Source organism: Dromiciops gliroides, chromosome 1, assembly GCF_019393635.1.
Source record: "Dromiciops gliroides isolate mDroGli1 chromosome 1, mDroGli1.pri, whole genome shotgun sequence".
In the NCBI taxonomy this organism is placed as follows: domain Eukaryota; kingdom Metazoa; phylum Chordata; class Mammalia; order Microbiotheria; family Microbiotheriidae; genus Dromiciops; species Dromiciops gliroides.
Genome location: NC_057861.1, coordinates 261,139,696 through 261,162,717, shown reverse-complemented (window position 1 = coordinate 261,162,717; position 23,022 = coordinate 261,139,696). Strand labels below are relative to the sequence as shown.

The 23,022-nt window shown below is 35.8% G+C and overlaps 1 pseudogene; it reads left to right on the top strand.

Moving 5' to 3' along the window:
* Positions 1-22,417, top strand: part of LOC122748147 — a 98,714-nt pseudogene extending 76,297 nt beyond the window's left edge.
* Positions 22,418-23,022: the final 605 nt, after the last annotated feature.

The window sequence follows — 23,022 nt, the reverse complement described above, 5'->3', positions numbered from 1 at the left end:
AGGCCAGGGAGGAGCACTAGCATATCAGAGCTTGAATCTACAGCAGAGCTATTTTCTACTGATAGTTCCAGTGCAGAAAAAGTAGGCTTGCGGTTGCTATCAGACCAGAGCACAGGCCAGGACAGGAGTAAACATCCCTCTTCTTAAATCATACCGCCTTGGAAGACCTAAAAACTTACAAGTCCCCCAAATTATCTCTGAAAATAGCTACACAATTCCCCTGAAGAACCCCCTGAAGCTTTGGACACTGTGCCCAACATCCTGGAAGCAGTGTCCCACAAAGAGTTAAAAGTCAAGAAATAGGCTGGGAAAATGAGCAGAGAGAAAAAATTTCTAAACGTAAAAAATTTACTATAATGGCAAGGAAGATCAAAATATACCTTCAGAAGAAGATAACAAAGTCAAAGCACCTATATCCAAAACTTCTAAGAAAAATATGAATTGGACTCAGACCATAGAAGGGCTCAAAAATGATTTTGAAAATGGAGTAAGAGAGGCAGAGGAAAAAATGGAAAGAGATATGAGAGTAATGCAAGAAAAAAAGAAAATCATGTAAAAAGTCAATAGCTTGGTAAAGGAGACACACACAAAAAATATTGAAGAAAATAATACCTTAAAAAAAACCAGACTAGGCCAAATGGTAAAAGAGGTAGAAAAAAACAATGAGGAAAAGAATGCCTTGAAAAGCTGAATTAGCCAAATGGAAAAGGAGGTACAAGAGCTCACTGAAGAAAATAACACTTTAAAAATTAGGATTGAGCAAATGTAAGCTAATGATTTTATGATAAATCAATAAACAATAGAACAAAACCAAATGAATGGAAAAAAATAGAAGGCAATGGGAAATATCCCATTGCAAAAACAACTGACTTGGAAAATAGATCCAGGAGAGATAATTTGAAAATTATTGGATTACCTGAAAGTCATGATCAAAACAAAAAAGTGATTAGATAACATCTTTCCTACATGGGAATATGATACTCATAACTCATAAGAACTTTCTCACTATTAGGGCAATTGGATGGAGTATATTTAAACAGAGAGCACTGGTGGGAGTTGAATGAGAAAGCATAATATCTAAAAAAATAATGGGTGAAGAGGGAAATGCACTGGGAGAAAGGGAAAGAGAAAGATGGAATAGGGTAAAATTTCTCACATAAAAGAAACAAGAACAAGCTTATAAAGAGAAGGGGAAGATGGGGGAGGGTGTGGGGGAGTGAGTGAACTTCACTCATCAGAATTGGCTCAAAGAGGGAATAACATAAACATTCAATTAGGTATAGACATCTACTTTACCCTGTAGGAAAGTAGGAAGGGAAGGGTATGATGGGGGAGGGAGTGATAGAAGGGAGAGCAGATTGGGCAAGGAGGCAGTAAGAAGCAAAACCCTTAAAAAGATACAGAGTGAAAGGAGATAGAAAATAGAGATGGGGGGGGGGGGGTCAAAGCCAAGATGGCAGAGGAAAGGCTGTGACTCCCCTGAGCTCCTGACAAACCCATCCACACACTCCAAAAATAATGCCATAAGACAACTTCCAGAGCAGCCCAATGCACAAAAGAACAGAGTGAGACTATTTTTCAGCTAAAGATGGCTTAATTAGGGGACTGGGATCACCTTCTGTTCAGGCTAAGAGAAGAGCTTGGCACATGGTGCAGACCCAGCCTAGGAAAGGCCATGCCTCCAGGACCACATAGTCTTCAGCACCAGCAGATTCTTCTGAGGCTCGACTTGTGGACCAATGATGGGGTTCATCAGTTGGCCAGGGTGAAGTGGTTGTGGTACCTGGTAGAGTTAAGGTGGAGCACCCATACTCTGAACCAGTAAGCTGACTTAAGTAGCAGTGGCCCAGTGAGGGAGGGGCACAGGCACACCAAGCTTCTGACCATAGAGAATCAGATTTCAATCAGACATCTGTTCCCGGATCGAGATGAGTAAGCAGAGAAAACAATGGACAACAGACAGTTTCTTTGGAGGAGGGGTAGACCAGAATAAACCCTCCAAAGAAGATAATAATAAAGTCAAAAACCCAACATCCAAAGCTTCCAAGAAAAATATGAATTGGTCTCAGGACATGGAAGTGCTGAAAAAGAGACTTTAAAGAGAAAGTAGGAGAGATAGAAGGAAGATTTAGAGAGGTGGAAGAAAGAATGGAAAGAGAAATGAGAGCAATGCAGTAGACTCATGAGAAAAAAGTCAACAGCTTGAAAAGCCAAGTGGAAAAGGAGATACAAAAGCTCTCTGAAGAAAATAATTGCCTAAGAATTAGGATTGAACAAATGGAAGCTAGTGACTTCATGAGAAACCTAGACACAGTAAAGCAAATCCAAATGAATAAAAAAAAATCGAGGGCAATATGAAATATCTCCTTGGAAAAAGAGCTGACCTGTAAAATAGATCCAGGATAGGGCAGCTAGGTGGCACAGTGGATAAAGCACCAGCCCTGGAGTCAGAAGGACCTGAGTTCAAATCTGACCTCAGACACTTGACACTTACTAGCTGTGTGACCTTGGGCAAGTCACTTAACCCTCATTGCCCTACCTCCCCCCAAAAAAAATTTTTAAATAGATCCCGGAGAGATAATTTGAAAATCATAGGACTACCTAAAATCCATGATCAAAATAGGAGTTTAGACATCATCTTCCAAGAAATTGTCTGGGGAAATTGCCCTAATATTCTAGAAGTAGAAGGTAAAATAGAAATTGAAAAAAATCCACCAATCACCTCCCGAAAGAGATCCCAAAAGGAAAACTTCCAGGAATACTATAGCCAAATTTCAGAAATCCCAAGTCAAATAGAAAATATTGCAAGCAGCTAGGGAAAAAAAGCAATTAAAAAACTATAGAGCTACAGTAAGGATAAAACAAGATCTAGCAGCTTCTACGTTAAAGGATTGGAGGGCATGGAATATGATATACCAGAGGGCAAAGGAACAGGGACTACAATCAAAAATCACCTACCCAGCAAAAATGAGTATAATCTTTCAGGGGGAAAAATAGGACTTCAATGAAAAAAAGCACTTTCAGGCATTCGTGATAAAAAGATCTGAACTGAATAGAAAATTTGACTTTCAAATACAAGACCCTACAGGAGCATAAAAAGATAAACAGGATAAAGAAATCATGAAGGATATTAAAAGGTTAAACTATTTACATTCCTACATGGAAAGATGATACTTCTAACTCATAAGAACTGTCTTGGTATAAGGGCTGAAAGGAATATATTGATTAAGAAGGCACATGTGTGAATTGAATATGAAGGGATGATATCTGTAAAGCATTTATTTTTTGTTTATCCTTGGTTTTTGTGTGGCAGGCTGGGTGGGGCAGCTTATTTCTGGGGCCAGATGTGGGCTCAGGGCCTCTTGGGTCCAGGGCTGGTGCTTTGTCCACTGTGTCACCTAGCTGATCCAGGATGACATTTTAATGCACTGGAAGAAAGGGAAAGGGAGAGGTAGACTGAGGGAAAGGAGCTCACATAAAAGAAACAAGAAAAATATTATGGAGTGGAGGGGAAGATGGGGAGGTAGCAGGGGAGTGAGCGAACCTTACTCTCATCAGAATTTGGCTCAAAGAGGGAATAGCATACACACTCAAGTGGGTATAGTAATATTTTTCCCCTGAGGGAAAGTGGGAGGGGAAGGAGATAAGGGGATGGGAGAGGCTAAGGAAGGAAAGGCAGATTGGGGGAGAGGGCAGTAAAAAGCAAGACACTTTTGAGGAGGGATAGGGCATAGGAAGATAGAAAATAGAGTAAATATCAAGGGGAGGGAATAAGATGTAGGGTAATACAGTTAGCAATAGTAACTGTGAAAGAAATAATGAGCAGAATGTTATCAGAAAGATGTATGAAAAATGCAAACCATCAACAAAGGAAGAACTGATGATATCTGAATACAGATTGAAGTATAGTTTTATTTGTTATCTCCTCTTTCTAAAGTTATTTTGTCTATTTTATTTCACAACCTGATTAATTTGAAGATGTTTTATATAGCTGCACATGCATGACCTATATTAAATAGCTCGATTTCATAGGGAGGGTTGAGGAGGGAAGGAGGAAGAAAATTTAGAACACAAAGTTTTAAAAAATCAATGTGAGGAGCAGCTAGGCAGCACAGTGGATAAAGTGCCAGCCCTGGATTCAGGAGGACCTGAGTTCAAATCCGGTTTCAGACACTTAACACTTACTAGCTGTATAACCCTGGGCAAGTCACTTAACCCCAATTGCCTCACCAAAAAAAAAAAAAAAATCAACGTGAAATTTTTTTTACATGTAAATTGGGGAAAATTCTAAATAAAAGTTTTTAAAAAACCAATGCTGTCATTGGATGTATTTTTCTCCTGATCTTCCCCAGGTTTTCTGAAAAGGTTCCTTTGATGGTTTCATATATTACAATACTTTTCCATCATTTTTGTATACCATAACATTTTCAGCCACTCCAAAATTGTTGGGAATCTCCTCAGTTTCCAATTATTTGCAACCAAAAAAAAAAGCTGTTAGAAATATTTTTATATGTATGGGTACTATTCATCTTTCTTTGATTCCTTTGGACCTAGTAGTATTGTTGCTGGGTCAAAGGGTAAGCACAGTTCAGTAAATATCTCAGCGTGGTTCCAAATTATTTTCAAGAATGGGTGGCCCATGTCAAAAAAAAAAAAAAAAGAATGGGTGGCCCAATAATTTTTTGTTAGTTCCTTTATCTGAAGTTTTGTTTTTGTCTGTTTTCTTTCACAACCTGGCTAATGTGGAAATGTTTTGCATGACCGATCATATATAGCTTGTATTGAATTGCTTGAGTTTTTTGGTCAGGAGAGATGGAGGAAGAGAATTTGGAACACAAAAGGTTTTAAAAATTGATGTCAAAATTTGTATTTACATGTAATTTGGGGAAAAAATTCTAAAGAATGGGTGGCCCAGGACACAGCTTCATCAACTGTGTATTAATGTATCTACTTTTCCATAGCCCTTCCACTATTTATCATTTTACTCTTTTGTCGGCTCTACCAATCTGATGAGTGTGAGGTGGAACTTCACAGTAGCTGCATTTTGCATTTATTTCTAGGCTTCATATTTCTAAGAGGAATGTGTGCTGTACCTTGTCAAAAGCTTTGTCTGCATCTCTTCACAAAATAATATGATTTTATTGTTCTTGCTATTAATAAAATCTATTATGTAAAAAAAAATTAAAAAGAGAAGAAAATAGTGTAAATGGTGTGGGGAGGGAAATACAGTTAGCAATGGTAAGTGTGGAAAAAAATTTAAAGCAAGTTTGTCTGATAAAGGCCTCATTTCTCAAACACATAAAGAACTGATTCAAATTTATTGAAATAACAGCCATTCCCTGACTGATAAATAATCAATATATATTAATAGGTCTCAGGTGAAATAATCAATGCTATAGCCATATGAAAAAATGCCATAACTCACTATTAATTACAAAGATGCAAGTCAACCTCATACCTCATACCTATTGGATTGGATAACAGAACAGCAGAGTAAAATGACAAATGTAGGAGATACCAGGAAAATGATAATGCACTGTTAGTGGATTGTAAACAGATTCAACCATTCTGTAGAGCAATTTGGAATTATGGCCAAAGGGCTATAAAGCCATGCATACTCTTTGACCTAGTAATACCACTACTGGGTTGGTATCCAAAAATAAATATAAAAAAGGAAAAGGGGCAGCTAAGTGGTGCAGTGGATAAAGCACCGGCCCTGGATTCAGGAGTACCTGAGTTCAAATCCAGGCTCAGACACTTGACACTGGCTGTGTGACCCCGGGCAAGTCACTTAACCCCCATTGCCCTGCAAAAAAAAAAAAGAAAAAGAAAAGGACGTAAGTCACTTAACCCCCATTGTCCTGCAAAAAAAAAAAAAGAAAAGAAAAAGAAAAGGATATATATATATATATATATATATATATATATATATATATATATATATCAGCTCTTTTCTTGTGGAAAATAATTGGAAATTGATGGGATACCCATGAATTGGAGAATGGCTGAATGAGTCATAGTATATGATTGTGATGAAATACTATTGTGCTATGGAGAAATGATGAGAAGGATGCTGTCAGAAAAAAACTGGTAAGATTTACATGAGCTTCATAATATAAAGTGAAATGTACTGTGTACAAAGTAATGACAATATTGTAAGATAAGTTGTGAATGACTTGGCTATAATCAGAAATACAATGATCCAAGACAATTCTGAAAGACATAATGAAAAATCATATCCATACTCAGAGAAAGATCAGATGGTGTCTAAATACAGATTGAAGTATATTTTTTTACTTTATTTTTCTTGGGTTTTTTGTCTGTTTTCTTTCACAACCTAACTACTATGAAAATGCTTTGCATGACTACACATGTATAGCATACTGAATTGCTTGCCTTCTTACAGGAGCGGGGGGAGAAAGAGAATTTGGAACACAAAGTTTTAAAAACAGATGTTAAAATTGTTTTTTTATGTAATTGTAGACAATTTAAATTCTAAATAAATAAAAAAAGAAGATATTATTCTTGACAAATAGGGATGAGGTTTCTATGTAATCCAGAAGGCATTGCCTTCTTTTATTTCTTGAATCTAAGATACAATATTGTACACTTTTTTTGCCATCCTCCCCATTCTCAAATTTGCAATGAAGTTACCAAGTTTTAATGTATATATTGATTTAACTAACAGGTTCTAGCAAGCCCTATTTAATTTTGTAACTTTTTTACCTCCTTATTTTCTGTAACAGATGTTGGCACCTAAATTGCAACTATCTTAATGGCTTTTTTATTTATGCTCAATGTAAACCCTATAAATTGAGATGATCAAATATTTCATGGTATGATGTCTCTTTTAAATACCATTAAAAGCAACTCAACAATTCCTTTATTCACTTCTCTCTAGGTAACCTGTGAGTCACCTATTTAGTTGCAGATTTCTTTTTCTTCTGGTCTCATTTGTAGTGAAAATGTGAAGTGTTTTTTTATGATTTTGATACCCTCATATATTAAATTCTTAGTCATTAGAAAATATTTTCATATTTAGAGTACTAATAACAATTAACACAAAAAAAAACCCACATGATCCCTTGTCACTTTTATGTCACCATACCACCATCACTATAGGAGCAGAAGGACAAATCCAGAACCATTCTGTATTTCTCTTTGATTCATGGGTTTCCGTGGCCAAAGAATTTATTTTCCTTTGCACAGCCTAATATTGATGAGTTTTTCCATACTTAGCAAGATTGGCCCTTAGACAACAGTCATTGTCTATCACAATGACCATAACTGAAGCTTTTTCATGATAGTTTTAATATGATAGAACCTAGCAGAATTTGCACTCTACTATCATAGCCCATAAGAACCCACAGTCAGTTCCTTACCATAATAAGATACCAAAACTAGATTTTTTCATAGGGAAAAATGCAACATAACACAAATTCTTTTGTAATTATATAATTAGCTCTACCATGCTATAATTCATTCCATAAATATTTATTATATTAAATAAATATTTATTTAACATTTAATGTAATAAATACATATTATGACATTTTTATCATCACAAAAAGCATATTCAAGTGAATGTTATAAGCTTTTCATATAATTATAGAAAAAGCTGTGATATGGTAGAATGTATCTGGAAATTGGAATCAGATGATCTGAGCTTTGATCTCGACTCTGTCACATATTAATTACAGTGAGTTATTTAATCTCTCTTCGCTTCAGTTTGCCTGTCTTTAAAATGGGATAATAGTATTTGTCCTACCTAAGTCACAGAACTATCATGAGAACCAAATATGATTTTATCTATAAAGTGCTTTGTTATGAAGCTATTATTATTATCAATTTTTTAACAGATGGCCAAATAGAGGCAGCTAGGTGGCACAGTTGTCTGAGTGCAGGACTTGGTGTCAAGAAGACCTGAGTTCCAGTATTTGACAAAAACTGCTGGGAAAACTGTAAGATAGTATGGCAGAAATTAGGCATAGACCAACATCTTACACCTTATACTAAAATAAGGTCAAAATGGATACACGATTTAGACATAAGAGGTGATACCATAGGTAAATTAGGAGAGAAAGGAATAGTCTACCTATCAGATCTTTGGAAAGGAAAACAGTTTTTGACCAAACAAGAGATAGAGTATATTATAAAATGCAAAATGGATGATTTTTATTATATTAAATTTAAAAATTTCTGTACAAACAGAAGCAATGCATCCAAAATTAGAAGGGAGGCAGAAAGCTGGGAAACAATTTTTGAGGCCAGTACTTCTGATAAAGGCCTCATCTCTAAAATATATAGGGAACTAAATCAAATTTATAAGAATCCAAGTCATTCCCCAATTGAGAAATGGTCAAAGGATATGAACAGGCAGTTTTCTGATGAAGAAACCAAAGCTATCTATTCCCATATGAAAAAATGCTCTAAATCTCTAATGATTAGAGAGATGCAAATTAAAACAACTCTGAGGTACCACCTGACACCTATCAGATTGGCTAAAATGACAAAAAAAAAGAAGATAATAAATGGTGGAGAAGCTGTGGGAAAATTGGAACACTAATTCATTGTTGGTGGAGCTGTGAACTGATCCAACCATTCTGGAGAGCAATTTGGAATTATGCCCAAAGGGCGATAAAGCTGTGCATACCCTTTGACCCAGTAATTCCACTTTTAGGTTTTTTTCCCAAAGAAATCATGGAAGGGGGAAAGGGACCCACATGTACAAAAATATTTATAGCTGCTCTTTACGTGGTAGCAAGGAATTGGAAGTTGAGGGGGTGCCCATCAATTGGGGAATGGCTGGATAAGTTGTGGTATATGAATACAATGGAATACTATTGTGCTGTAAGAAATGATGAGCAGGAGGAGTTCAGAGAAACCTGGAGGGTCTTGCCTGAGCTGATGATGAGTGAGATGAGCAGAACCAGAAGAACATTGTACACAGTACCATCAACATTGAGTGTTGACCTACTGTGATATTCTTCACACCAATGCAATGGTACAGAAGAGTTCCAGGGAACTCATGATAGAAGAGGATCTCCAAATCCAAGAAAAAAAAAAAGAACTGTGGAGTATAGATGCCGATTGAACCATACTATTTCTTTTGTTTTGGATGCTGGGTTTTTTTTTTTCTATTTTGAGGTTTTGCATTACTGCTCTGATTTTTTCTTTTATAACAGGATTAATGCAGAAATAGGATTAATGTTATTATGGATATATATATGTGTGTGTGTATATATATATACATCTATATGTATATGTATAGAGATATATAGATATAACCTATATCAGATTACCTGCTGTCTAGGGGAGGGGGGAGGGAGGGGAGGGAGGGAGAAAAATCTGAAATTGTAAAGCTTGCATAAACAAAAGTTGAGAACTATCTTTACATGTAATGGAAAAAATAAAATACCTTATATGTAAAAAAAAAATTTTTTTAAATACTTTTGGATAAAAAAAAAAAGACCTGAGTTCGGGCAGCTAGGTGGAGCAGTGGATTAAGCACCGGCCCTGGATTCAGGATGACCTGAGTTGAAATCCTACCTTAGACACTTGACACTTACTAGCTGTGTGACCCTGCACAAGTCACTTAACCCTCATTGCCCTGTAAAAACAAACAAAAAATAAGATTTGAGTTCAAATTCAGCCTTAACCACTTATCCTTATGTGAACCTGAGAAGTCAATTAATCTATCTTAATGCTAGTTTCCTCATCTTTAAAATGGGGATGATAATTTCATCTACTTCACAAAGTTGTTATAATAATAGCTAGCATTTATATAGTGCTTTAAGGGTTGCAAAGTGCTTTATAAATATTATTTTATTCTCACAACAACCCTGGAAAGTATATGCTATTAACATCACATTTTACAGATAAGGAAATTGAGACAGAGGCTGATTTGCTCAGATAGTAAGTGTGTATGACCAGATTTGAACTCAAGGCTTCATGACTTTAGGTCAAGCAACCTATTCAGTGTGCCACCTAGCCTGATCAAATGAGATAATGTATGCAAAAGTGCCATACAAACCTTAAAGTACCATATAAATGTTAATTATTATTACTAAGGGGAAAAAAGCCATTCATTGTGTTGCCTTCAATCACTATGATGGACCTGGGATTAAAAATCATGTACTTTTAGGGGTAGCTAGGTGGCACAGTGGATAGAGCACCAGCCCTGTATTCAGGAGGACCTGAGTTCAAATCCGGCCTCAAACATTTGACACTTACTGGCTGTGTGACCCTGGGCAAGTCACTTAACCCCAATTGCCTCACCAAAAAAAAAAATCATTTACTTTTATATTATGTTTGTTGCTTACAGAACATGAAATAAAATCTGGTTTCTTTATTTAGAAAAAATGATAGTGTTCCCATTGGGGAGAAGGATGGATATCAGGAAGCTTCTAGTATGGAATATGAGGAATCTGGAGGGAATAGAGTTTGAGTATTGCTAAGTCTGAGCCAGAGTATCCTGTTGGGATTCAGTCTACAGGAGTAGAAAGAGAATATTGGGGCCATGGAACAAAAGCATCAGACCAGGGACATCAACTGATTTTCCAGGCTTGCTTTCAGAAACCAAAGGGGATGATAGGGGAAGGAAAATTAAGGGAGTTTGCTATATAAGACATGTACATCTACCCAAAGATTGCTGAGAGTTATCTGGTTTTCAAGCCCTTCCCAACTACTCCAGACTAATGAGACTCAGCTAGCACGGAAGAAGAAAATTTTCAAACCACAGAAATGGCAGAAAATAGCTTCTGATACCATTAGAAGATCTAGATACAGAAAATACCATGAAAGAAACAGAGAAGATTTCATGGAGAGATCCAAAAAAGCAAGAAATTAGTCTAAAAATGGCTTTTTAGTGGATCATTAGAAATCCAAACACTTGTATCTCTACATATGGGTATATGGGCCAGAAAAAAAAAATGAAGCATTCTTTTATCCGAGGAGGGCATGATATAATGATTCTTGAGGATTAATAAGGTTTATTATGTGTAATTGATAGGACTGCAAATTAAGCATAGGGGTCAAACAAGGTAAATGACCATGATTACTTTTTAAAGAAGATATCCAAAGTACTGCACCATTATAAACTTGTCAAAGAGCTAATATGCATTAGGTGGGAATTAATTGTGTCCTGAAAGAGAGAATTGTCCTAAAAATGGTATTATAATTATAATTGTCCTGAAAGGACATTATAATCCCCCCTTGCATAAAAATAATGTAAGTAGACTTCACAATGATAACTCCTCTCACAGAAGCCTAATTTATTAATCCAACATACTACCTCCATCAACCCCCTGCTACTTTCACTTACAATGTTTTCCATTTGTTTTTCTGTCTGAATAGCAAAGTTATATTTGCTCCAAAAGTATTGATTTGAAGGATTTGAGAGCCATTCTAAATTTAAATTTAGTTTTAAGAATATATTCCGTAGAGGCAGCTAGGTGGCGCAATGGATAGAGCACCGGCCCTGGAGTCAAGAGGACCTGAGTTCAAATCTGGCGTCAGACACTTAACACTTATTAGCTGTGTGACCCTGGGCAAGTCACTTAACCCCAATTGCCTAAAAAAAGAAAGGAAAAGAAAAGAAAAGAAAAAAATATATTCTGTGAAAATAGGCAAATGATTCTAGGTAACTCTCTAAGCACAATGTATACTGCTCTCTTGACCCATTGTCTTACTGATTCTCACACCCCAAACCTAGATCATTCGCCCTAGATGAGGAGTCAGGAATAATATTTAGGAATCAGGAATAATCAATAGTCATAATCCACAGTCAATAATCAATAGTCAAACCTAGATCAATCCACCCATATGCCCTCTTATTTCTACCCATGTTCTACTTAAAAGAACTGAAGAAAATCACACAACCCTAACCCTAATTTTATAACAAAATTTTATAGGAGAAGGTCCTAGTAGCTGGAGGAGTAAAGGAAAGTTTCATATAGAAGATAGCATCTGAACCAAGTTTTGAAGGAAACAAGAAATTCCAAGTGATGAAGTACTCACTCTCTCTCTCTCTCTCTCTCTCTCTCTCTCTCTCTCTCTCTCTCTCTCTCCATATATGTGTTTGTATTTATGTGCATGTTTGTATGTGTGTATGTATTTATATTAATATGTGTGTGAACATGTTATCTCCCCTAATAAAATGTAAGCACATTGAGGGCAGGAAAGATCTCTTTTCTGTCTTTGTGGCCCCCACTTCTGTGTTACTCTTCTGCCATGATGATAATTGCATGGTAGAAAAAGAAACACAGTACAAAGAACCTCAGTTTAGGTGTGATTTGGTAAGCATTAATGTAGATTGGGGATATTCTAAATGTAAAATACTTGCCTAGTAATTGAATATAATGATTTCTGGAATGACCAAATCATATATTGAATGAAGTGAATGTCAGTCTTGACATTCATCCTATAAATGAATGAATCGATACATAATGAAAAAACTTTTGGGTGTTTACTGTGTGCCAAGCACTATGCAGAACATGAAGGATATTAATAGGGGGGAAAAAAGCTTGAGAGTTCATTCTCAAGAAGCTAACACTTTAGTTGGGAGAGACCACACGTAAAGGAAAATTTAAATGTAGGGAAGATGGAAAGTTCCTAAAGTCTGATGATTCTAGTAGTGGGATAGATGGAAAGTCCCAAGGGTCCCTAAGTTACATAAACAGGTCATAGGACAGTGTCAAAAGTTTTCAGGGCATATTGGCAGAGTGTATGGTAAGGCCAGGAGAAGCTCAAAAGAAAGTGAGAAGGTAGATAATAAGGCCTCATGGTCAGCCATCTGACCATAAAGAATAAGACTGATGACTGTATCTCTCACACATGATGTGTGACCTGAATATGTTAGAAAAAGTTTAGGGAAAGACAAGAAATGACTCCTCCAGTGGATCTTTCCTTGTGTCTAGAAATGCTGGTGGTGAGTCAGTTCTTAACTAGATATTGGTGGTGGGTCTTTTCAATGCCTGGTCAACCTAAATGAACTCTGGAATCACCAAGGCTGCAGATAGGGCAAAGAAGAGAGACAATGGGGAAACAAAACCAAAAAACAAATGGCAATTTCAGCTCAATATGAGTATAACTCATATGTTCTCCTTAGAAAGCTATGTAATGAAATTGGATTAATTTTTATCATACATCCAAAAGCAAAAAGTGTCATTTTATGAAGCACTTGATTATATGATAAGCATTTGCCAAATGATTATCATGAAACCATGAAGATAAATGAAGATTATGCAACAAATATCAAGTTCAAAGGATAAAGGAAAGAAATTATGGGAATTTGATAGGATCCCCTAAAGTAAATAAATGTAATATTTAGCATTTGGTAACTACAATTTGAAGATGAACCTAGGGAAGGATGATGAAAAATATGTTGGAATATATGGCACAGAATAAGAAATGAGAATGGGCAAATAATTAGAGATCTTATGGGAGCTTGACTTTTAAGTATTAAGAAAAAATAAAACCCTAAACATGGCAAGTATCAAATAAAACTACAATAAATTTAATTATGTTTTAATGAACAGAAATCTTCTAGGTACCAGTGTTGGGGTTCATTTGTAAATCAATTAGCTATATAATAAAGACAAGGCCATGAATTTGTTAGATCAAAGATATGATAATATCAAATTAGAAGAAAGAATAAAAATAAGATGCTTGATATAGAATGCACTTATAACAACCTGATCTATTGAAATAAGGTATTGACACCGAAAAGTTGTAAATGGATAAATGACAGAGTATCAATGTATCTTAACAAAGTTTAGTTCATGTAAACAAATTACAAGAAAAGCAAAAACGTCCAGAATCAGCCTGCACAAAAAAATAGTCGATTCTTTGTCAACTGGAGAGAAATTGTATGGCATCCAATGGCATAAACTTAGTTTTACAGAGAATGGTAAAAGATTATGAGCAATATCCATTCACATATCCCAAACTCTCCCCTCTTCTTAACTTCCATTTTTCATTGAGGACATGACCATCTTTTCAGTCATCCAGGTTTCCAAACTCAGAGTCAAACTGACCTATTCCATCCTCCCACTTACCTGTCTCCTCCACATATTTAGTTTCATTAGATGGCATATGATAAGTACCAAATGAATTATATGGTTAACAATTATTCCACACTTACAAAACTCCATTTCCCTTTCGTGTTTTCTGACTGGCCTGCCTGGAATAAGGGCTGTGTTGAGAAACATTTTTAACAAGTGCTCTCCAGAAAAAATAATGCATACATGAAACACTTTTAAGTTTAACCTACCATTATTACCATTTTCTCCACCCCCTTCATAAGTCTAGGCAACCAAAAAACAATAAATCAAGCTCAGATTTGTAGCATTTGCCAATTTCTATGGTGTAAACACTTATACTGAAAAAATATAACAATTTGCTTTCATGAACCTGTATGAGCCAGCTCCAGCACACTCCTGCCTGGAATATACCCGCTACTTACCTCTACCTCATAAAGTCTCTCTCTTCCTTTATGATGAATCATAGACACTGTCTTCTTTATAAAACTTTTCCTGATCCTCCCCACTCCCAGCAACAGTGTTCTTCTTTCCACATTACCTTGTATTAAAGCACTGTGTATGTATGCGTGTATGTATTTACATAGTATTTTGTGCATATGTATTTATTAACTTTATTTATGTTGCACTTATTTTTGTTAGCTCATTGTTAGCAAGAATTGCTTCATTTTTTTTTACTTCTGTCACTAGGGTCTATCATAATGCCTGCTATATAGCTGTTGTCTCTCCTTCATTTTTGAAGAGGACCAATGACATCATGGAGATGATATCTCAACTCATGGGTGAATGGATTTAAGTGAGTCAGTTGCATGGTCAAGTCATTAGCCTCACTGACAAGACAAGAGTCAGAACAATCAGTGATGGCCTAGGATGTAGTGGATGACTTGGTATTTTTTATATCTGACCAAGCTCTATGCATTGCACAGCACCTGCTTCAGCTGCCTTCATAACCATTGGAACAAATTCCTCTCATTCACCCATTCCATGAGAGGGAAGCCTTCACATGTTTGGGGTAGACCCTAATTCTCCTATGGGTTTGATGTCTGTTGGTTTCCCTCAACCTTGTTTAACCCATTTACCCAATCAGTTTTACCAGGGTGTGGTTGCTGTGCATACTAAAGCTTCTTGGAGCCAGAGGTGCGAGTTGGGTGACAGGTAGACACCAAAGATGGATGAGCAACCACAAAAAGGGCTCAGCAAACCCTCATACCAGAGGTGTTAGTCCTCCCTGTACACCCAATACACCCTGGCACATAGTAGGTATTTAACTGATAAATATAATTCAATGCTGTTAGATCTGTAATCTCATTTATGAGAGTGCTCTCCAATGGTGAAGATCATATTATCTCTTCCTGCACAATTCCTATCCATGACCTCCTGTTAATTTTCCACAAAAACCCATTTGTTGGGCCAGGGCACTTCCTGGAGATCTTCTAACGTATATAGATATCAAAGCTGCACCCCTGATAGCCGTGAGTTATACCTCACTTCTTTCTACAAGACCAGATCTCCTTTTCTGTTCATAAATTTCTCTGATGATATATTTTATATTGTGAAAAAATCAGCATTGATAATATGCTACAGCTTAGCAGTGGGTGATTCACAATTTTTATTCTTCTGAGATTGTGGTATTCCACAATTATCACCATATAGAATCACAGGAAGACTACTGGTACCAAAAATAAAATGAAGTTTAAAAAAATGATATGGTGAAGCTTGAGGTCATGAAAAATACTTTAAATTTTCACAAAAAGTTCCCTGCTCTCTTTTTCCTATTCACTTTTGCATCAGTCATTGTTCATCTTGAGTTTCTGTTTCATATACATATATGTGTACATATATATGTGGGGAGGGCAAAATAAGCAATCAATAAATGGAAAATTAATAAATTATTCTTTATTCATATGTAATTTATTTTTATGTAATATGACTTTCACTTACTTTTTTGTTTGACTTATTTGTCTTTTCTTCCACTTACTAAATTGACTAAAATCTCCCTCTCCAATTGTGTGTGAATTAGCACATGCCCCCTTTTTTTTCCTGAAGCAGGAGTCATCTTACATAAGTACATGTTAATGATAGGGTTTTGTAAATGTTATTTTGTGATGACCTGAGATTGATTTAGAAGAAGCTGCATAATAGACAAAAGGCTTTAAACCCAAGCAGAAGAGTGAAGAGTGAAAAGTAAAAGGAGGGGTTAGAGCTTTTCAAAGCAACAGGAAGCTGTCTAGAGAAAAGCTTAACCTAAAAATGGAAGCTATTTTTATTAACCCAACTCCTGTAAGTGTCAGGTCATCTTAATGCCTCTTCCTATATTGGGAAGTAGGGTGGGAGAAGTAGGAAAAGAAACTGGATTTCATAGAGAAGTCAGTTGCACCTAATATTTCATAACTGGTCAATTTGTCATAGAATATAAGGCACGATCTTTGTTGGGCTAGTTAATTCTTGCCTTCTTCATTCTTTATGGTTTCCTTCTGTCTTAACTTCATCTGGCTCCTTACAGAAGGTAAGGAATCACAGGCTCTCAATTTTAAGCTCTCAGCCTAAAGATTGATAAAGAAATTAATACTGTGAATAATGAATATTTTTTAATTAAATAAACTTCTCTCTGATTTAATCCAATTGTATTTTAATAGCTAGGGCAGCTAGGTGACATGGTAGATCATGTGCCAGGCCTAAAGTCAAGAAGATTCATCTTCCTGAGTTCAAATCTGTCCTCAGACACTTATTAGTTGTGTGACCCTGGGCAAGTCACTTAACCCAGTTTGCCTCAATTCCCCATCTGTAAAATTACCTGAGAAGGAACTGCCCCACTATCTTTTCCAATAAAACCCCAAATGGAGTCATAAAGAATCAGAAATTATTAAATAATAACAATTTTATTAGCTTATAGGAAAAATACTGTTATAGAATTTTTATTAAAATCATATTTTGATTAGATTTCTGTTTTATCTGCTAGCAAAAATCTATATGCTTCCAAAAACTGATCGGATATTTTACATTTTCATCTGACAACTTAATTGTTCCCATTATATTGGGATATTTTGGTGTAGATAATCAGGGAGCTGGGGGAGGGGACATAGGCATAATGTTTTATCAACTACTAGATTATAAAGTAGATGTGGTATATTCTAACCCTAGCTCTGTCATTAACTAGTGGCACTTAACCTCTTTAGCCCTAATATATTTCTGAAAGAATATTAATCATAGGGATGAAAAGTTGCAGACAGAAGCAAAATATACTAAGAGTTATTTATTACTTTTGTTCACCATAGACTTGGTGAGTAGCTGAGTAATGACATAATACTAAAAATGATGGGGTAGTCAAAGAGAATTCTGATGATTCAAGCCAAGGTGACTAGGAGAATAATGGTGCCATTAAAAGAAACAGCAAAAAAGAGGAACCAACACAGAAAGCTGTTTCCTTTGAAAGAAGAAATTGCTCTGGACCAAGAACAGATCAATTTCAAATCTTGGTTACTCCACTCCACAAGTCACTTGAATGACCAACACTGGGTTTAAAAACAGACCTAATCAAGATTATGTAAATATTTTCAAACAGAGGTAGGTTGAGCTTTATGAGGAAAAGTAACTACAAGATGCTTAGAATGAAGGTTGCCAAAGGCAGCTCCAAAATTTTTCTAGGGGCCATAGGAGTTTCAAGACATCTTTGACCAATTTTCTGATAAAATATGTTCATTAAATAAAGCAAACTTTTGGCCATCTTAGCTGACCACCCCTCAAATATTCCACAGTCTTCAGCCACCAGATCAAGAGCTGAATTAAACTAGAGAGAAAAAATGTGTATATTACAGTCAGATTATCCAGATTCTAAAGCCAAACAATTCCATAATGTTCTGATACTCTCTTTGAGTTCTTCCTCGCATTTAGTTATTTTCTAACCATTTAAGTTTTGTACATCTTATCCTTTTGCACCCTATCTCTACCTACAGTAAAGTGTAAATTCCTTGATGGAGGGGACTATGTCAGTTCCCCCTCTTTGAATTTCCAATATCTTGCAATTAGTAAGCATTTTATAGATATTTGATTAAGTGAACTGAATATTTTAGGGAAATTATGGGCAGTTTTTGGTCAGCTTGATACTATAGTGGATAGAGCTCCAGCTCATGTCAGGAAGACATGAGTTCAAATATAGCCTCAACCACTTACCAGCTGTGTGACCCTGGGCAAATCACTTAACCTTATTTGTCTCGATGTTGTTATTTTTTTCATCTGTGAAAAGAGTTGAAGAAGGAAATGGATAACCACTGTAGTATCTTTGCCAAGAAAACCCCAAATAAAGTCACAGAGAGGCAGACACAATAAAATTACAACATGGGAAGTTTTTATTCTTTTCGTAAAAATTGATTAATGCCATTTTATTGTTCTAACTTATGATATTATTAGTTTATTTTAATTCCTTGATCATTTTTACAAGATGTTCATTGAAATGGAAAACCCCATCTTGTAGATTGTCTCAAAATAACAAGAGTGTTGACTGGTTTCTTCTCACGTATCATAAGAGAGAAGTAAACTGAGAAACCACATTCAGATTAAATCATATCTATAGCCATGTAAACATCAAATGACTCCCCAAATCTTGTTAGAGCCTTATTATATTCACTTACCTGAGTTTTTGTTTGTGTTTGTCTTTTCCTGGAGGATGCCCAGCTCCCATTTAATCCTTTACAATTATTTTGTCTTTAGCACTATCAGTGAATTTATTGGTAGCTTTCTTGTGCCATCTGGTGTACTGTTCCAAAACACTGGAATCATTGCATCTTTTCAGGAACAGAGATCTGAAGCTAAAAGAGACCTGAAAGACATTCAGATTCTACCCTATCTCCCATTTTACAGGTAAGGAATTTGAGGCCCAGAGATATTAAATGGTTTCCCAGTTTCACAAATCTAGTGTGTTTGAGGCAAGATTGGAACCATGTCTTCCTGACACCAAGTTTAGTGTTCTGTAGACTACCCCATTCTACCTACCATATAGGCATATTTAGTATGGAAATATAAGATGCAAAAAGTTAGTGTCCCAGGGATATAGTCGACTGGCTTCTCAAGCACTTCAAATTAAGAAAACTTTATCCTCTTGTTTTAACTACTAACTCAAATATCCTTATATGAATTAATAATATCAGGCCAGCTAATCAGCAAAAAGAATTATTTCCCAAATATTTCTAATTTCAATCACACATACTTTTCTTTTAAAATCCATGTAATGGGGAAGATGATATGAAAAGGAATATTAGAAGCAATAAATACAAAATAATATAGAATTTTATATTTTAATTCCAAATAATCCTCATTTTTTGTTCTTCTCCAGCAAAGGAACCCAAATTAAGGTAATGCCCTGTCATGCAGGGGTACTTCAGGGTACTCCGTCTTTAGCTTTTTTTCTATGCAGAGCTTTATAAGAGAGGCTTACACAGGAAATGAGATCCAGGGCTCATCAGTTGTGATATAGATATAACCCCTGCTGCAGCTTCATAAATTGAATTTTCTACTGAATTATGCTACTTCTAAAAAATGTAGGGAAATAACATATTTTCCTTAACACTTTGTATTGTTTCACTGCCTGCCCTGACTTTTAAATAGTCCTATGATGGCTTGAAACAAATGGACTTTAGGTTCTGGCTAGTGAGATGCAAGTATCTGGCATTTTATATGCATAAAAAGCTAATTAAATATGATGATTAAATCTGATTCTTAATCACTATCAGTCATTTAATTCACTTAAAGTCTTGTAGTAGTGACCAAATACTTGTTGATGGTACATTCTGAGCAAGGAGGAAGAAGATCAGTCTGGAATCATTATTTTGACTTTGTATCCTTTATCTTATTTCCTTATTAGATGAACTTTCCATAAGGTAGTTCTTGGGACTTATGACTTTTTGATATTTTAAAAGAAGTGTGCCCCAACAGGTTGCCTAACTTGTACAACACTAGGGGATATAATAACCATGAAGGTTAGCCTCTTTTCCTCTATGTAGAAAAATATCCCAGAATTCCCTTTCAAAACTGAGTTTGGGGGCAGCTAGGTGGCGCAGTGGATAGAGCACTGGCCCTGGAGTCAGGAGTACCTGAGTTCAAATCTGGCCTCAGACACTTAACACTTACTAGCTGTGTGACCCTGGGCAAGTCACTTAACCCCAATTGCCTCACTAAAAAACTAAACAAACAAACAAACCAAAAAACTGAGTTTGAGGATGCTTACAACATTATCAGGAAATAGAGCTAAATGGTTCATAATATTATGCCCCCCGCCCCAGCTAGTGAGAGATCATCTAGCAATGGCTCAAGGAATGAGGTTCCCAGTCCAGAATCAGGATGAAACTTCCTAATAATTGTTTTTCTGTTTCGCTAAAACTACCAGAATGTTCCCCACACCCTCAGATCCTGAACAAAGAGACACAATGAAATATGTGTCTGGGTCAGCCACACTTTTATAGGAAGAACAAAAGTCAATACAAAGGAAACAGCTTTGTTCATACATAAAAGTCATAGAAGACTGACTTTTATTAAGGAAGAAAGAAACAAGTGGAGAGGGGAAAAGGAGTTAGACAGAAACAATCCACATTCCCTGCAATATATCTGTGCTGACTCAAACAGCCCATACGATTGAGCCCTGGAAGGAAAAATACTTCTCAGCTACTGAATTCAATGGTGCTGCTGGACACAAAAAACCCCAACCCTGTTCACAGCCTAAATACCTGTGACCCCCCCCCCCAGGCCAAGGTAAACAAGTTCATCTGTCCTGTCATTCCAGTGATGCTTTTAGGGACTTCCCACAACCAACCTCAATTGCTCAAACCATGGGATATCCCCTTATGTAGGAAATCCTGGATGTCTATAAGATCCTTTCACATTAAACTTATTGGCAGAACACTGAGTAGTAAGTCAGAAAAATCTGGGTTTTAATGATAGCTTTACTGTGGCAGTTCTTTTTCTTTCCCTCAGTTCTTCAACTATAATGGGTTAAGTGGAGCTAACCTTCAGGATTGTATGAGTCAGGCAGTTATAAGACACAAAGAAATGATAAGATCAGTGATCTTAGAAAGGCATGGAAAGACATGCATGAAATGGTGAAGAGCAAAATGAACAGACCAAGAGAGTATTGTATACAGTAATAACAATATTATTTTAAGAACAACGTTGAACAACTAAGTCTTTTTGACTATTTTTATAAATACAAAAATTAAAAACAAATGACATATGAAGAAAGAAGCTATCTGCATCCAGAGAAAAAACTGTTAGAGATATGTACAGAATATTTTACATATATATGTGTGTATGTATGTGTGTATATATACATACATACACACATACAAACAAACACCTATTTGTGGGTAGTGGTAGCCATCTCTAGGGCTGGGCAGGGTATGGAGGGGAGAATAAAGGGGAAAAAATAAGTGTATATAAAAACCTTATTATATATTTAAAAGGAATACCAAATTGTACATAAAAGATTTGCAGTTTCATTTGCAATCATCTTTTTAATCATACCCTGGTATGGAAATGCTTGTTTTATTCCATAAATTAAAAATAAAGTAAAGTTTTTTAAAAAAAGAAACTGGTGGATGAAGTAATTAAAAGTATGAACCCAAAATAAACAGCCAGCACATTTTCTTTTCAAAATGGATTTATAAAAATTGTATTTGTTACAGTGCTCATAAGACTTTTATATCAATTTTTAAAAAGATGTGATTAAAAATTCACATCATACAGAAGGAAAATGTGTGTATTTCTCATGGAAAGCTTGAATGGGTACTATATTGTGATTCATTTGCCATGATTATGATGGGAACATCTTGGATGCCTGCAAATTTGCTTTGTTAGCACCTTTAAAATATATATATATCCGGGGCAGCTAGGTGGCACAGTGGATAAAGCACCAACCCTGGATTCAGGAGTACCTGAGTTCAAATACGGCCTCAGACACTTGACACTTACTAGCTGTGTGACCCTGGGCAAGTCACTTAACCCCCATTGTCCTGCAAAAAAAAAAAATTATATCCAATTTCCAGCAGTTACCATAAATGGAGAAACAAACTTAGCTGTGGTTAATTTAAAAAATAAAAGTCATGTGAATATTAGAACACATCTGATTGCCACATCATTTGCTGATACTCATCATTTTATGATACTTTACTCATAGTTGACCCTACTGGAGAAGAGAAACATCTGACAACAGGAACCTTAACAGTGGTAATGGATGAGGAAGGCAAACTGTGTTTTCTTCACAAATAGGGGCAGGGGTGGTAAGTAGTCTAACTAGAGCTAAACTTCAGGATTATGTGAGTTGAGCAGTAACAAGACACAAAGAAGTAAAGAAATTGATGGATAAAGTAATAAAGAGTATGAAACCAAAATAAATAGCCAGCATGTGTTTTTCAAAATGGATGTGTATAAATTATATTTGTTACAGTGCTCATAAATATTTTATACTAAATAATCAATTATCAATAATAAAAAAATCAATTGTGTTATTCTGCCTTATAGTTCTTTTAGACCCACAGGATGAATGGGTCCATTAGGAAATGCTTTCTAATAACACTCACCACAGTTTACCTCCTCCCTTCTACCCAGCACACCCACTGTAACTTTGAGACAATCTAGTTTCATTGGTGACAACTATATATTAGAGAAAAAGTAATTATGAGGGATTGAAAATGTCAGATGGTATGAAAGCATTATTAAACACTGAATGCTCAGTTTTCTTTAATAGAAAGTAAAAAGGAGAAAATTCTTAAGGAATTGTTATACTGCCTTTCTCTTCCTCTTCCTTGGCCTTTCTCTTGTCTAATTTTCACTTCTCCCAGTAGAATACAGTGGATGGAGTGGTTATGTAGATCACTCCCCAGCTTTTTGGTCTGATGATCTAGTTTCAAATCTCAGATCTGCCACTTAGGGTTACCACAATTCTGGATGAGTTATTTTTGCCTCTAGTCTTATTTATGAAATGAAGGGAATCAATTAG